At 34.5% G+C, this 14615-nt stretch overlaps 1 protein-coding gene and 1 long non-coding RNA gene across 6 annotated transcripts in view; one reads left to right on the plus strand and one right to left on the minus strand.

Annotated features, from left to right (window-relative positions):
• Positions 1–14615, plus strand: part of Napi-iii (Na[+]-dependent inorganic phosphate cotransporter type III) — a 22963-nt gene continuing 8348 nt past the window's right edge. The window contains exons 1-2 of one of the 5 annotated variants that reach the window (XM_064046947.1): positions 1–220; positions 5911–6265. The gene's annotated coding sequence lies outside the window, so the exon portion shown is untranslated. Of the gene's footprint in view, positions 221–5910; positions 6266–8955; positions 9047–9183; positions 9272–9624; positions 9644–14615 lie in introns of those variants that run through there. The other 4 variants (XM_064046948.1, XM_064046946.1, XM_064046949.1 and 1 more) reach the window with 4 other exon arrangements.
• Positions 8719–9185, minus strand: LOC135122642 (uncharacterized). The gene is made up of 2 exons (XR_010279429.1): positions 9126–9185; positions 8719–9040 (listed from the first exon to the last, which is right to left on the minus strand). It is a non-coding gene; the product is annotated as an uncharacterized LOC135122642 (long non-coding RNA).

Consider the following 14615-nt stretch of genomic DNA (forward strand, 5'->3'; position numbering starts at 1 on the left):
CGCAAGGGTTGACAAAAATCGCCATTTATTACGCCGATTGATAATGTGCATAAAATTTTGGGGAGTGTTTGAATTTGCTTTACGTGGACATGACGAAAGTAGGGAATCACAAAATCCTGGTATATTTCGAGATCATTTGAAAGAAGCAATGGTTTTTAAAGGAACCCCTAAAACTGTCCAAAATGAACTTTTAGATGCCATGAACACCGAAGGCAAAAAGGTATGTGGAGAAATCCTTTTTTATTTTTATTGAATGTATTTTTGTATTTTTTTCTATCACACAATTTCGTCTATTAATTGGTAATAACAACCTGTTTTATATCTTCATATTTAACTCATCAATCAAATTGTGCCCCCCCCCCCCATTCAAAAAGTCACCAGCCGCCACTGTACATTATTAAACCACAGGTACATGAGAATGTGGCAATATAAATTGCAAATGAATTCACTTAGCAAAAGGCAGGTTTACAGACGATAGATAAACATCAAACGAACGACAGAAACACAGACAGGAGACAGGGCGAAACGGAAGGCCGACAGTTACATATTGTACAATCGTCAAACGTCGAGAAAATATATTAAACCTGGGAGGCAAAAAATAAAAAAATCAGAGCTAACAGTGCCATTTTTCAATCGGTGGCACCAACTCGCGGCCGACTGCAGCTCAAAAACTTATTCATTTAATTGTCGATGTCTATTTTCTTTCTGTAAGTAGATTATATTTAATTACGCAGTATGTTTTTATTGTTTTCATCCACGAACATATTTAACTTGGTCAGATGATGTAGGAAGTGCTATTCCGTGTTTCTTACTCTTACATAAAAACCTACTACTTACCTGCCATAAAGGTGCATTCATTGGATTTTTTTTTGTTCAGAGTAGTTTCTGTTCAAAACAAAGTTCAAAAAGAAAGTAACGTCAAACAGAATTCTAGAAGAAAATGCTAAAAACCTTCAGTTTCGTTCGTGGAAACAAAATTGTCCAGACAGATGATGATTTTTATGGTAAACGGATGGAGTAAATTTGTTAGATGATAATAATTAGTCAACTCTTGACGTCAAGGGCTGGATATTGTTGACAATGTTAACTTTGCATTTGTTTACGTTTTGTAAGATACCTATTCTAATTTTTTCTATTTCACGTTTGTACTGATGACTTACATTTTCTTGTATATTGTTACGTTGAACGGGTATTTAAAATCGGCGTGGGTCAATCTCAACAATTTATGTCTTAGTAACTCAAATTTACACGACTGATTACATACCGACTATTATGTACAAAATAATTCCGGCGCCACTTGACTGGACTGGACTCGACTCGTTAACTGAATAATGGATTTGATTAGACTCTACTCCCGTTGCCTGCACTTCACTAACTGCTCCCGGCGGTGGTTCCCCTTTAAATGGCCGCACAGTCCTTCTCGAAGGTGTCCGTCACTGCTTCTAGGCTTGCTTTGGAACACCCGTCGCGATATCCGCTTCCAGGCTTTTCTTTAGAGAACGCCGTCCGACCGCGATGAGTCATCATCGCCGTACATATTAGAACCCATAGGCGTCGTACCGGGGCGGCATATGGGTTTATTTCGTAACAATATGTAGTTCTCAATTTTCATAAAGATATATTGGTGCCTATGTTACGTTGATTTTAAGGATGCTTCTAAGTCCTTGGAAGAAAAGTCTGTTGAAGATTTCGGCACAAATAAGTTAAAATTAAGCAAATCGCCTGTATTAGGAAAAAATAAAATTCCTCATTCACATAGACAAACTGAAACACTCTGCTACCAAATATTTAATAATACAATTCACTTACAAAAAACGCCCTTAACAAGAACTAAAATTGTTATAACCAACGCGCGGAATTGTGTTTCATACGCTCGATCCAGTGCTGTCGCGGCGATAGTTTGATTACAAATATATTTTTCTTTTGGACTATATCAACATAATATAACATTTCAAGATCACAAATCTGTGGTCATGTGTTTGAAAAATTAAAAAGGGCATCGAGTATTTTTATTTGAAGTAATATAGTAATATAGAAGTAGTTTTTTAACAAGCTGTAAACACTCCAAGCGACGCACTGGCTACGACCTTGTGGACCAGATCAAAGCGTCCCCGCTACTCGCCGTAAAACACACCTTGCTTCAACTGGGGAATTGCATCCGTAAGATATTTTTCCGCCCAGTGGTTATAACAAATAATTATTAATAATTATTCCTGATATTTGATATCAGTTACATAGGTATTAAACATATACCTAATTTGGGACTAAGTTGCACTGGATCCACAATTTGAAAGATGTACTTGTACACCTTTTATGCAGATATGTGTCACCACAAATAGGACCTGCAAAACACATTTTTTCAATAATTCTTTAGTTTTTGTACTGTGATAATTTTGCCAATTTTGGTATTGTTTTCTAAACGCATAAACCTGAAGTTCAGTGTCTCTTTCTAATTTTAGCTATTTCGTAGGTATTCTAGATGCTATTTCTAGCCCCACTTTATGTAACTGAGCCTGGATTCTTTGGTTTATTTGTTGATTGAAACTATTATTACTGGCTTATTCATAACAAGGCTGGTAATGCTAACATCATAGTAGTGGAGTGCTGTTATTGTGGAAAGCATAATTTAAGAGTTCTAGCTATCTATGGAAACTATGATTATCTCAGATTCAAAAAGCATTCCTAAAAACTTTACTATGTGGTGGTGTTTTGTAAAAAAAATTCTTCACGGGGAAAACCGGAAAAAGCAGAATACATTTTCAGCAACAAATATAGCTTGAACGAACTGTTCTCCGTCTGCTGATGAACTAATGGGTTGTTTCTTTCCTTTAATTAGATTACTTTTAGCGGTATTTTTTTAAAGCTGGTTTAATCCGCATGGTTCTTAACTACGTTTGATGTTTGATGATAATAATTACATACTTCAGTCATTTCAAGACCATCATCTCACAATATAGTTGGTGCAGGAATCAGCTGGTTTCGCACCAAGGTGAAGATATAGTGCGTCAACCATCACGGCAAATCTTAACCAATTTCGGATTATCTAAGGGTTCATTGGTTTTGTGTCGGGGAATTTTAAGTATCAACACTTGTTCAAAAGATTAAAAAAGAAATCTCTCTCGTCGATTTTCACTTTATTGTCTTTATATTGTTCACTTTATTGTTATTTCTATATTAACAGAAGTGTTCTTCCGTTTTTATTTTGTTGCTGCCAATTGTTGATAGGTCTGAAATGTTTACTCGAACAGAGATATCTACGTATACCGTATGATCCAAAAGTTTTCAGATAAAGGGAAGCTAAAGTCAGCGCACGTAGGGGATGATATAGCTAATATTTAATGGAAAGAAATAGGACTAGCTGATGTGTATTAGTATAAGAACTAAAAAAAAAAATGTAGGAGTTTCCCGAATTTTAATTCGTTCTGTTGAAGATTTCGCAAGTAGTATAGTCTTCTACAGGCTCTAATGTTATATGAGTCCCTTTTTTATGGAGTCAAATACCTCAAAAAGAAGGTCATAATAGGGGTAATATAAACCCATATCTTTAACCTGAAGTACCAAGGCTAAAGGTGCACTCCTGTGGTCGGATTTATAATACATCTATTATGACCTTCTTTCTGAGATATTTGACTCTGCCATATAACGTTAGAGCCCGTGGACGAGTATACCTATCAGTTTTGGTAAGCAACCACAGAACTACACCTCTGCACTCTGAAGACCATTAAAATTAGCCACATGAACAACACTTGCTGATTCTGCTATACAAAGATTTACTTAATTATTATTATTATTATTATTATTATTATTAAATTCGGCGGTCGGGCAGAGACGAACTTTTATGATTACAAATCGCCTAATAACTTGGCCTATGCATTATGTTCGTCGTACCGCTTTTTGAAGACAAGGAGGAATTGACTTGTAACGATATCGTCAGGGAGAGAGTTCCAATGATTAACAACTCTGTTGGTGAGAAATGTTCGTCGAGCAGTGGAAGTACACCTTTCCTTAATTAATTTGAAAGAATGTCCTCGTGTTATTTGATTTGAGTTTAAAACAAATAAGTGGCAAATGGGTGATGATGGATTGTTTACAGCCCGATAAGTTGTGATCAGGTCGCCCCTAATGCGCCGCTCAGATAGAGTCGCATTAGTGAGAGCCGTTCATGGTATTGCGGTCTAATTCTACCGAAAGGGATTCTGGTCGCCCTACGCTGTACAGACTCCAACTGGTTAATATCTCGCTGCAAAACAGGTCCCCAGACGGAGTTGCCAAACTCCAAGATAGGTCTCACGTAGATCCTATACAATTTGGTGAGAACTAAAGGACTAATCTTGCAAAAAGTTTTCCGTAACAAATAGAGCAACGAGTGAGCTTTTTTGATTATGCAAGCAACGTGATGGGACCAGGTTAGACCAGAATCGATAATGATCCCCAAATCTCGGCAGCAAGACAATTGAGTTAACTGCTTGCCATCAAGATTATACCTGTGCTTAGGATTATTTTTCCCAATGTGGCGGACATTGCATTTGTCGTTATTAAGCGGGAGCAACCAGTTATCGGACCAATTTTGCGGATTGTGAAAAGATCTTCCTGCAGCAATAGGCTATTGGAACTTTTATTGAACAATTTTATGTCGTCCGCGTACATTGCGAATGGTGACGTTATTATGTTTCCCAGATCAGCAGTTTATACAATAAAAAGAAGTGGACCCAGGACAGAACCCTGGGGCACTCCACTTAACACTTCAACAGATCGGCTAAGAGAGTCTCCAACTTTAACGCGAAAAGTGCGATCGCTAAGATAGGCCTCTAACCATTTCAAGAGAAGACCTGATACCCCAACATGTCTCAATTTATGCAGCAAACGTCGTTTTGGAACCCGATCGAAGACTTTAGAAAAGTCCAAATATATAGCATCTAGTGTGTTACCGCGTTCTATCTCACTAGTCGATTGTGATAAACAACTGAGCAAATTAGAATGAATGGATCTGCCAGGCAGAAAACCATACTGCTCTTTAGGGATCTGTCGGTGATTCATTAGGAACTGGATCAGTTGATCATACATTATCGACTCCATGACCTTGATTACCACTGAAGTTAGACTGATAGGCCTGAGTTATTCGAGTCAAATTTGTCTCTTTTTTTGAATATTGGGCGAACTATGCCAGTCCGCCAGTCAGGAGGGAGGATACCGGAATTAAAAGATTTGTTCATAAGTATGGAGAGAGCTTCGCACAAAGTATCAGCGCACATGTGTAATATTTTCGCAGTGATGAGGTCAGGACCGGGAGACTTTGACACTTTAAGCTGTTTTAATTTCTCGCAAACGAGATTTGGAGTAAATATGATTTCACCAAAGGAAATTGGATTAGGAGGATACTTTAGGTATGTAACCTGGTGGTTCTACTGTGAAAACACTAGAAAAGGTAGTGGCAAACATATCGGCTACGTGTTCGTTATTGTCTAAGATCTCTCCTGAAGAGTTTTTGATCTGAGGATAGCCACAGGACCCGATAGCTTAGTTCATATGTACTTATATAACCTCTTTGCATCTGTTGCTTCCGCGATATTTTTTTCGTACACACATCTGGCTTTTCTGATATCGGGCGATACCTTATTCGAGAACGCTCTGTGAATTCTATAGTCAACATTAGAGCGGGATCGTTTGTAAGCGCGCTACAAAGCTCGTTTCCTATTAATTTGATAGAGAAGCTTGCCGGTGATCCAAGGCTTTTTATGCGACTGTTTCCCAGTGACGAACTTGGTGTGGCAACCGACTACATATTGAAAAGTATCTTTGAAAATGTTCCAATTGTTGACAACCGATGGGTTTGAGAGTAATGATGTCCAATCTGTTCCCAACAAGTTCTGGTTTATTGCCTCATAATCTGTAACTGTCCTGTAATTGCAGGTGTTGAATATCACAAATTTAAACCAGCAAAAGAAAAGGAATCGTCATCAGAGTAATCGGATACAAATACATAAGTGATTACGATGATGTGGTGGCAAGTTTAAATTATGGTAGTCAAGCTTCAAGAGCGTCGGCTCGTGAAGCTGTTTGTCCTAACCACAGCCACAACAGGCGTTATGGATCTTAAACACTCGCATTCCTGAGGCTTGCTTCTATCCCTGCAAAGGTAGCAACCAACTGGACAGCCTGATTCAGTATAGGGTTGGAAATCCGGTATTGTCATTCTACCTCCATGGATATTGCAGATAAATATTCACGTGAAAATGGCAAGAAGAGAAAAGCTCTCTCATTTTAGGTAAGTGTGTGGTCACGTCACTGTGCTTCCACCATGAGACTCCGTGCGTTTATTTCGGTTAAAGTTAAAATATCCCGAATTTTGAAGATTATTGATGAGTATTATAATTATCAGGAAGGAAATAAGCAAAATTAAATTATCCACAGTCTTTAAAAATTTCGAACAACAAGAATTTATATGACGTTAAATTATGCTGTCAATGATTAAATCAAAATTAGTTCATCAAGATTACATCCTGGACCAACAGAATTTCCACATCACATAAAACAAAGCACACAACAAATAATAAATAACAATAAAAAATATAATAATTCGAGAATAAATGTTCAAATTCAAGCTGTAAGAAAATACAGTTTAGCCGCCAAAATTAAGTAGGGCACCTCTTGAAAGGATTTTTTTAAGAAATTTAGTTGTGTAAACTAAAGCAATTTATAATTTGTAATTATTCCAATGAATTACTATTGTTACTGAATAATGAGTAATTGTATTGTATTACTTTTTAAAAGTAATTGTTCCAATCACTGCCCAACGGTATAAAAATAGGTCTCCCATTCCGTTCACAACATTTTGTTCCGGTTGGCCCTTTACCACTTACACAACATTCCTAAAATACATATAAAATTTCGCAATTAGGTAGTTCACTACTTTCGGAGACAAATAATAAAATCGCCAACAGATTGCAAGTTACAAACATACCATACACAACAAAATCTGTCTATCGTCAACACAACACAACCCTTGGCAAAAGTGAATGAAACCACCATGCAATAAGTATTGCCTATAGTAGATTTGCATACAGAAAGTGAACAAAGCTCTCGACTGTATGAAGCCAGCACGAATCAAATACTTCAAAGTCCTTGTTAGCAATAACATTAACAAGAGCGTAGCGTTTAGCAACGACGGTGAAAATCATAGTACAGCTTTTAGTTTTCAAACTTCCTACTTTAATCTTATCTTAAATTTAGTGTTAAGAAAGCAATCTTTCTTCACAATAAATACGTTTTTTGAATGTCTAGAGTTTTGTCAGTGATAAATTAATAATTGCATATTGTATTTCATTGTCAGAAAATAATAATAAATTTTACTCTGATAAAGGTATAACAAGTAGGTAAGCCATCGTCTTTACTGATATGAATGGCGTTTTCAACGACAGTTTGAATATACACGATCGAAACATATAGTGTCCATTACACAGTGAATTGACCCTTTTCCTGTAAGCAGAGTGAGTAGATATTATATAAATTCCAATGATACAGAGTGAGACAACACCGCGCAGGCAAAGTCAGATTTCTGGAGCGCCAAGTTAAAATTAACCAATGAGCGACAGATTACGCATGTGTAGCCGGTTGCATTCTGTCAAAGCGGTTTGTTGTCACAGCACAGTATAGATATCAATCAGTAGAGACAACTCGCTGTTTTTACTGACCCGTTTTCATGGGTGGTCGTTTGTCTTGTGACCGTATGAGGGCGCGCAACGCAAGGTACTTCTCTTTCTTACACATTGGGACATTGAACTGCGGTACTTTTGTTATCTAGTGACATTAATGTGAATTGTGAAATATTTGAAATTTGGCAGTTTAGTTGCATTGGTTTTGATGATTTAAGGCTGATCTTCCGGTGTAATTATTGCAGTTAAGTGTAATTTTCACAGAGACATTTTAAAAAGCGTTGTTCACGTTTTCATAGGACCATTGTTTACTGTTTTTTTTTTTTTGTAAAAAAATTAAATGTACATATATGTATTAGCATTTTCTAATAATGTTGAATGTTACAACCATTTACAGCCATCATGAAAAAGAAATTAATGAAACGTAAAATCGTAATCAGAGAAGCGGGCCACATCTAAATTTCAACATGGCGTCCCTGTTATAGGGCGCTTAATTAATTATTTATTATAATAGACTGTGTGGTTTCTAAGATCAACTAGTTATAAAATGTTATTGTTATTACACTATTTTTAAGTCTTTTCCAAAAATTCATTTGCACAAAGTGTAGTAAACTGTGTACACGAATCAATTTTAAAATGAAGCGTTTGTGATCCTTTTTAAATTGGGTGGCGACATCTAGAAATATTTTGGACAACGACCACCGATGACGGCTTAAAATTCGGGTCAAAAAGATCAAAGGCGCCGACACGAGTTGTCCATACTGACTGTTGTCTATACTGTGGTCACAGGCCTTTGCTCTGCTACCGGAGTGCCGGATACTATTTCCAACGTGGTTTTGAAGATGCGTGCGCACGGAAAGTCACGATGGAAGTTTTACGATCTTACAGGAAAAGGGTCAATAAACAAGAGCTCCATATAGTTTAACGTCGAACAAATAACGACACTCGATAAAAATTATACACAAATATTAAAGAATTCGTTACGGCAAAGCATTACTTTAAATGAAACATAGCGGGGAATAATATTGCAGTACTGCAGCTTAGAGAATCAAATAAAACCTAAAACCCAGTTTAATTATAGATTTTAATTCAATGTATTTTCCAAGGCCAGAAACCGTAGTTAATTATATAGACAGTACTTTTGAACATACTTATTTATAAGCCGATATATTTTTATAAATCAATAAATAAAAAAAAACATGGGAGTAAATTTGGTTGGTGAAACATTTTGTATAGCCCACACCGATATCCCACTTCGCCAAATCCGGTCCTGTTCCTCACCCTTGCTAAATTCCAGTGCGAGATGCCATGCGTCCTCGCGTGTTCCCCAGAACATGGCGTCATAGAACAATGACGAAATCCGCCGCCGTCGCCGACGCAGGGAAGCTCTAAAAGTAAATATATTTCACATACTTCCAACAGCCTTATATTAGTAACATAGCCCCTTTTGCTAGTTTTGACAGTAACTCGCACCCTTTAGATTTCGAGTGCATGCCTCGCTTGCTCACGGCAGTTGTGCTGCTGCAGCAACACGTGCCTTTGCCGCTCTCCCGCAAAATCAATAGTCGTTTTATTTAATATTTCTCGAAATAAACCGTTTTCGGCAATCGGCCCAAGCTGTAAGTGAATCTGCATACGTAAGCTTTCATTTTAGCACATTACACGTAAATGCCATTTGATTTTCGGGGTTAAATCAATAGCCACGTTCGGCCTATTTCTTGCATTTGCAGTTGATTTCGCGCGTAAAGCTCGTGCGAGCCGGATTTTGTCAGTACATGTGAATCCGGCAGATGATACACCATTTAATATTAGATTGGAATTTTTAACAGGACTCCAGTTCCTGTGACATCATTTGCCTAAAATAGAATTTTCCCACCTACATTTGCAATATTTTGTAATTACGAAGTTTCGGTTAGCACTGAGTTGAGCAAGCAGTCACCCTTAATTCGCGATGAATTGCGAGAATTTGAGTAACTAATAGCGTAGAAAAGGTTAGTAGTAGATGGTCGCACGCTTATTTTTAGTACACTTAAATCAGTTTGTAGCACACTGTAGCACTACACTGTAGTTCTGTGTAAATATTAATGATAAAGCTTCATTATTTTGTGTAGCTATGCCGAAATCGAGTAGCAATATAACATATAGTGTAGATTATCGAGTACCTAATTTAGTAATGTTTAATGAATCGGCCTTTTGTTTGATATATTTAGAAGCTGTAACTATTTGTCTTACGAATTTTAACTTAATAATAATTAGAAAAGTGCGTGTGCTTTCCAAAATTAAACTGACCGTCTGTCTAAATTTACCGCAACAAGATTTATGTTTGGTATATTTATTAAACCCCGTTGTATTTAGATAAAAGTATAATTAATCTACGAACTCGCAAACACAAACAATTCGTTAATTAAAAAAAAGATTAATTCGTAACTATAAAGTGTTAATAATCGACACTAATAAATTTTGTATTATAACCGCCTGCATCAGATCTGTATTTCACTTTTTACTAAACCATTTTATAGTACAAGGTATATTCCGTAATAATGTAACTTTTCGTAAAAAATTAAAACCAAAGTTTTAAAGTCCTTAGGGTACGTACGTTTACTACGCAATCTCTGCTCGATTATCTTTGAACTAATCCCATTATCTTAAATTTTTAAAAGGAGACGTCTTGTAACACTTCAGTTTAAAACCCTTTTCATCAGGGATGATTAAATGATTACGCAATCTATAGTAACAAACTGACTATTCTGGTAAACAAAAACCGTTTTTTAAAACTGGAACAGGAATGTATGTTTATTTTTTCGTGTAAGATTTCCCATCTGACGACACTTGGTTTGAAAGTTCTTTTGATTATTTGTTAATAAAGAAGTCGGTAATAAAACTAAAAATAAGTTATATAAATTATTACTAATACCAATAATAAATTTACGAAAATAACTGTAATAAAATTATTAAAAAAAGGAAATCTGAAATAATTTTGGCTTCGTATTACTAGTAAAGAAGAAAATTTTTAAATCAAGTGTATAAGCTAGGTAATTTTGTAATTGAAATAGAGATGTAGAATTCGTTTTTTATCAGAAGTTTTCGACATCTATATGACAATTTTAGCACGTGATATTGTTTATAAAAACACAATCAGTACATTCCCAGTAAGAAGAATTTTCATATAACATGTCACAAGATGGATATTCTCAAAAAAAAAAATTGGTCTAAAGAGTTTAGACAGTACTTCCCTCGCTGTCGGAAACTTGACGACTGCATGGCTATTGTGTTTTTTTCTCATTACATTTTTGCAGTGGGAATTTAAAATTGCGATGACGTCATCAACATTTTTGCAAGGACACGGATATCAGTTGGGATAGATGTAGTGTAATTCTAAGAATAAAATTATTGTATTCCCAAATTTTCAGGAAAATTAATTGGGTCGTTTTGAATATTGATTTTTTATAATCAATAAAATAACGAAACAATTTACTCACGTATACGGCAACTGAAAATCGTTTATGTATAAACATTCTTAATTTAAGATGACAAGCGTAACAGCATACGTGAGAGCCAAACAGAGAAACTGTAAACAAAACGACCATCGGTTTTATTGCTTCGACTTCCGCTTATTATATAAAACATTGGGTTTTATTTTAATTCTTGACGGTGAAATTCAGAATTGGTTGATTATAAACATGTCTATTTCACATTCGCGGAACCAAGTGAACAAATGCAGGTCTGTAATGTTAAAGTCGATGTAAATAAGCGTGCTACCCTTATGTTTCAACCGAGTTTTTCCTTTAACAAATTTTGTGTCTACCAAATTGGGTTGGTTGGGGTGTAATACTAATAATAAGTGTTGCCTTTAATTTAATCAATAAAATAAATTGACTTCATTAATTTTTTTTGAACCACCTCTTAAGAAAATCTAAAAAATATGAATGGAATGATAAATCACAAGTACAAACTCATCATATTTTTTGCATTTTAGCTAGGATTTATTCAGCAAAATTTAAGGGTGACGTCATCAATTTTTTTAGGAGGGATGAACAAATACATTTTGAACAAAAGTTTACCATGCTTATAATAACTTTAAAATATTCCCAAGATTTCAAAGCATTCGGTTTTCTAATTCCTGATTAAATCGATAAAATAAATTCACGCCTTCATTAATTTTTTTGAGTCACCCTGCATATGCAAATCCAAAAATATGATTGGAATGATAAATCACAAGTACAGACTCATCATATTTTGTACATTTTAGATACGATTTATTCGGCAAACTTTTGAGCTGACGTCATCAGTTTTTTGTAGAAGATAACCAAATACATTTTGACTAAAAATTTATTATGCTCTTTATAACCTTAAAACATCTGCAAGATTTCAAAGCATTCGGTTTTGTAGTTCCTGATTAAATCAATAAAATAAATTTACGCATTCATTAATTTTTTTGAGTCACCCTGTATATGCAAATCGAAAAAATTTGAATGGAATGATAAATCACAAGAAGTGACTCACCATATTTTGTACATTTTAGATAGGATTTTTTCAGCAAAATTTTGTGGTGACATCATAAATTTTTTAGGGGGGACGACCAAATGCGTTTTGATCAAAAATTTACCATGCTTATGATAATTTTAAAATATCTTCAAGATTTCGAAGCATTCGGTTTTGTAGTTCCTGAGTAAATCAGTAAAATAAATTTACGCTTTCATTTATTTTCTTGAATCGCCCTGTATATGCAAATCCAAAAAATATGAATGGAGTGATAGATCACAAGTACAGACTGATCATATTTTGTACATTTTAGATATGATTTATTCGGCAAATTTTCGAGCTGACGTCATCAAGTTTTTGGAGGGGATAAGCAAATATATTTTGACTAAACATTTATTATGCTCTTTATAACCTTAAAACATCTGCAAGATGTCAGAGCATTCCGTTTTGTAGTTCCTGATTAAATCAATAAAATATATTTACGCATTCATTAATTTTTTTGAGTCACTCTGTATATGCAAATCCAAAAAATATGAATGGAGTGATAAATGACAAGTACAGCCTCATCATATTTTGTACATTTTAGATATGATTTATTCGGCAAACTTTCGAGCTGACGTCATCAAGTTTTTGGAGGGGATAAGCAAATATATTTTGACTAAACATTTATTATGCTCTTTATGACCTTAAAACATCTGCAAGATTTCAGAGCATTCGGTTTTGTAGTTCCTGATTAAATCAATAAAATATATTTACGCATTCATTAATTTTTTTGAGTCACCCTGTATATGCAAATCCAAAAAATATGAATGGAGTGATAGATCACAAGTACAGACTCATCATATTTTGTACATTTTAGATATGATTTATTCCACAAACTTTTGAGCTGACGTCATCAAGTTTTTGGAGGGGATAAGCAAATATTTTTTGACTAAAGATTTATGATGCTCTTTATAGCCTTAAAACATCTGCAACATTTCAAAGCATTCTGGTTAGCAGATTAAAAATTAAATTTCAAAATGTTGTTTTATAATTTTGATTTTTTTTTCAAAAATCTGGACGTTTCGGGTGAAAAGTCGATTCAGAGTTGTAAACTACATGTGTAGGACTATGTTATTTTATACAATTGAAAACCCATTTACTATGTACAATTTTGAAGTGACGTCATCGCATTAGTGGTGGGGATGATTAGACAAATTTTGGTTAGCGTTTTACCATCTACATGATATTCTTAATATAAGTACAAAATTTCACAACAATCGGTCGAGTACTTTCGGAGATTATCTGTCTAATAAAAATCCGGGACAACAGACGGACAGACGGACAGACGGACAGACGGACGGACAGACGGACAGACAGACGGAAATGGGAGACCTATTTCTTCGTCTTCTAGGGGTCATGAAAGATCGAGAAAACGTAAAAGTAGAGAGTCGGCCGACGGACTCGATTAAAATACTTCCTTTGCTTACGCTCGGGAAGTAAAAAAATGAAATGGTGGGAGTAATTATTCTAAAATGACTGAGTGTAAAATACTTAATACATATTTACTTAAAAGCTCGAAAATAATTCTCTACTTTTTAAAAAAGGTCTCATCATTGGAGTGATATAAACATTTAGTTTTTTTTTGTTCACACTCATCACTCATACAAATTTTAAAACTATATTTTTTTTCATAATTGCAACATTGTTAAATATTATTCTAGTGCACATACAGAAAAAGAAAAAAGTAGAATCCAAACTAGAGTTTCGTCCATTATTTTCCATAATACTTATAGAGGTTTTTTCGGAGATAAAAATAAACGACTGTATTTTTAAATTATGTATTTAAAAGTTACATGACATCTATATTTGAACAGATAATAGGCACCGTAGTAGCTGTAGGTTTACCCTAATTTTCTCTCCAGGAAAAAGAATATGTTTTTAAAGTTTTGTTTTGGCCGGAAATTAAGAAAAATTAAAGCTTAGTTACTTATATTGTTGAGTCGATATTTTGATTCATAGTTTACAATCTAAATCTGAGTTTATCTGAATTTTAATTTACATTTTCATATATTGTACTTAATTATTTATAAAAATTTATAGATATAATAATATATACTTTGTAATTAAACTGAACAAAAAAAAAAATGGGGGTGAGTCTATGAGAATGTATTATAATACGGTTTCAACAGTATACAGAAGCATTATAAAATTTTCCAGTTTACTTGAAATGATTTCTATAACACAATTTGAATATTAACTATTATTACATTTTGATATTTAACAACATTTGAAACATTGTGGAATCGCCCGAGAAACCTAAAAACAGTTAAAAAAACGAGAACAAAATGTTATAAAAGATATTATAGAAGAAATTTGAAAATTTTGACGGAGGTCTTAAGAGTTAAGAATAATATTTGCATATTAATCCGTACGTAATACGTAAAAATTTACGATCAACATTTGCCGACAACTCTTTTTCAGTATTTTACGAACAAAAAA

Source organism: Zophobas morio, unplaced genomic scaffold, assembly GCF_036711695.1.
Source record: "Zophobas morio isolate AGI-343-1 ecotype UQ-CSIRO unplaced genomic scaffold, CSIRO_AGI_Zmor_V1 ptg000005l, whole genome shotgun sequence".
In the NCBI taxonomy this organism is placed as follows: domain Eukaryota; kingdom Metazoa; phylum Arthropoda; class Insecta; order Coleoptera; family Tenebrionidae; genus Zophobas; species Zophobas morio.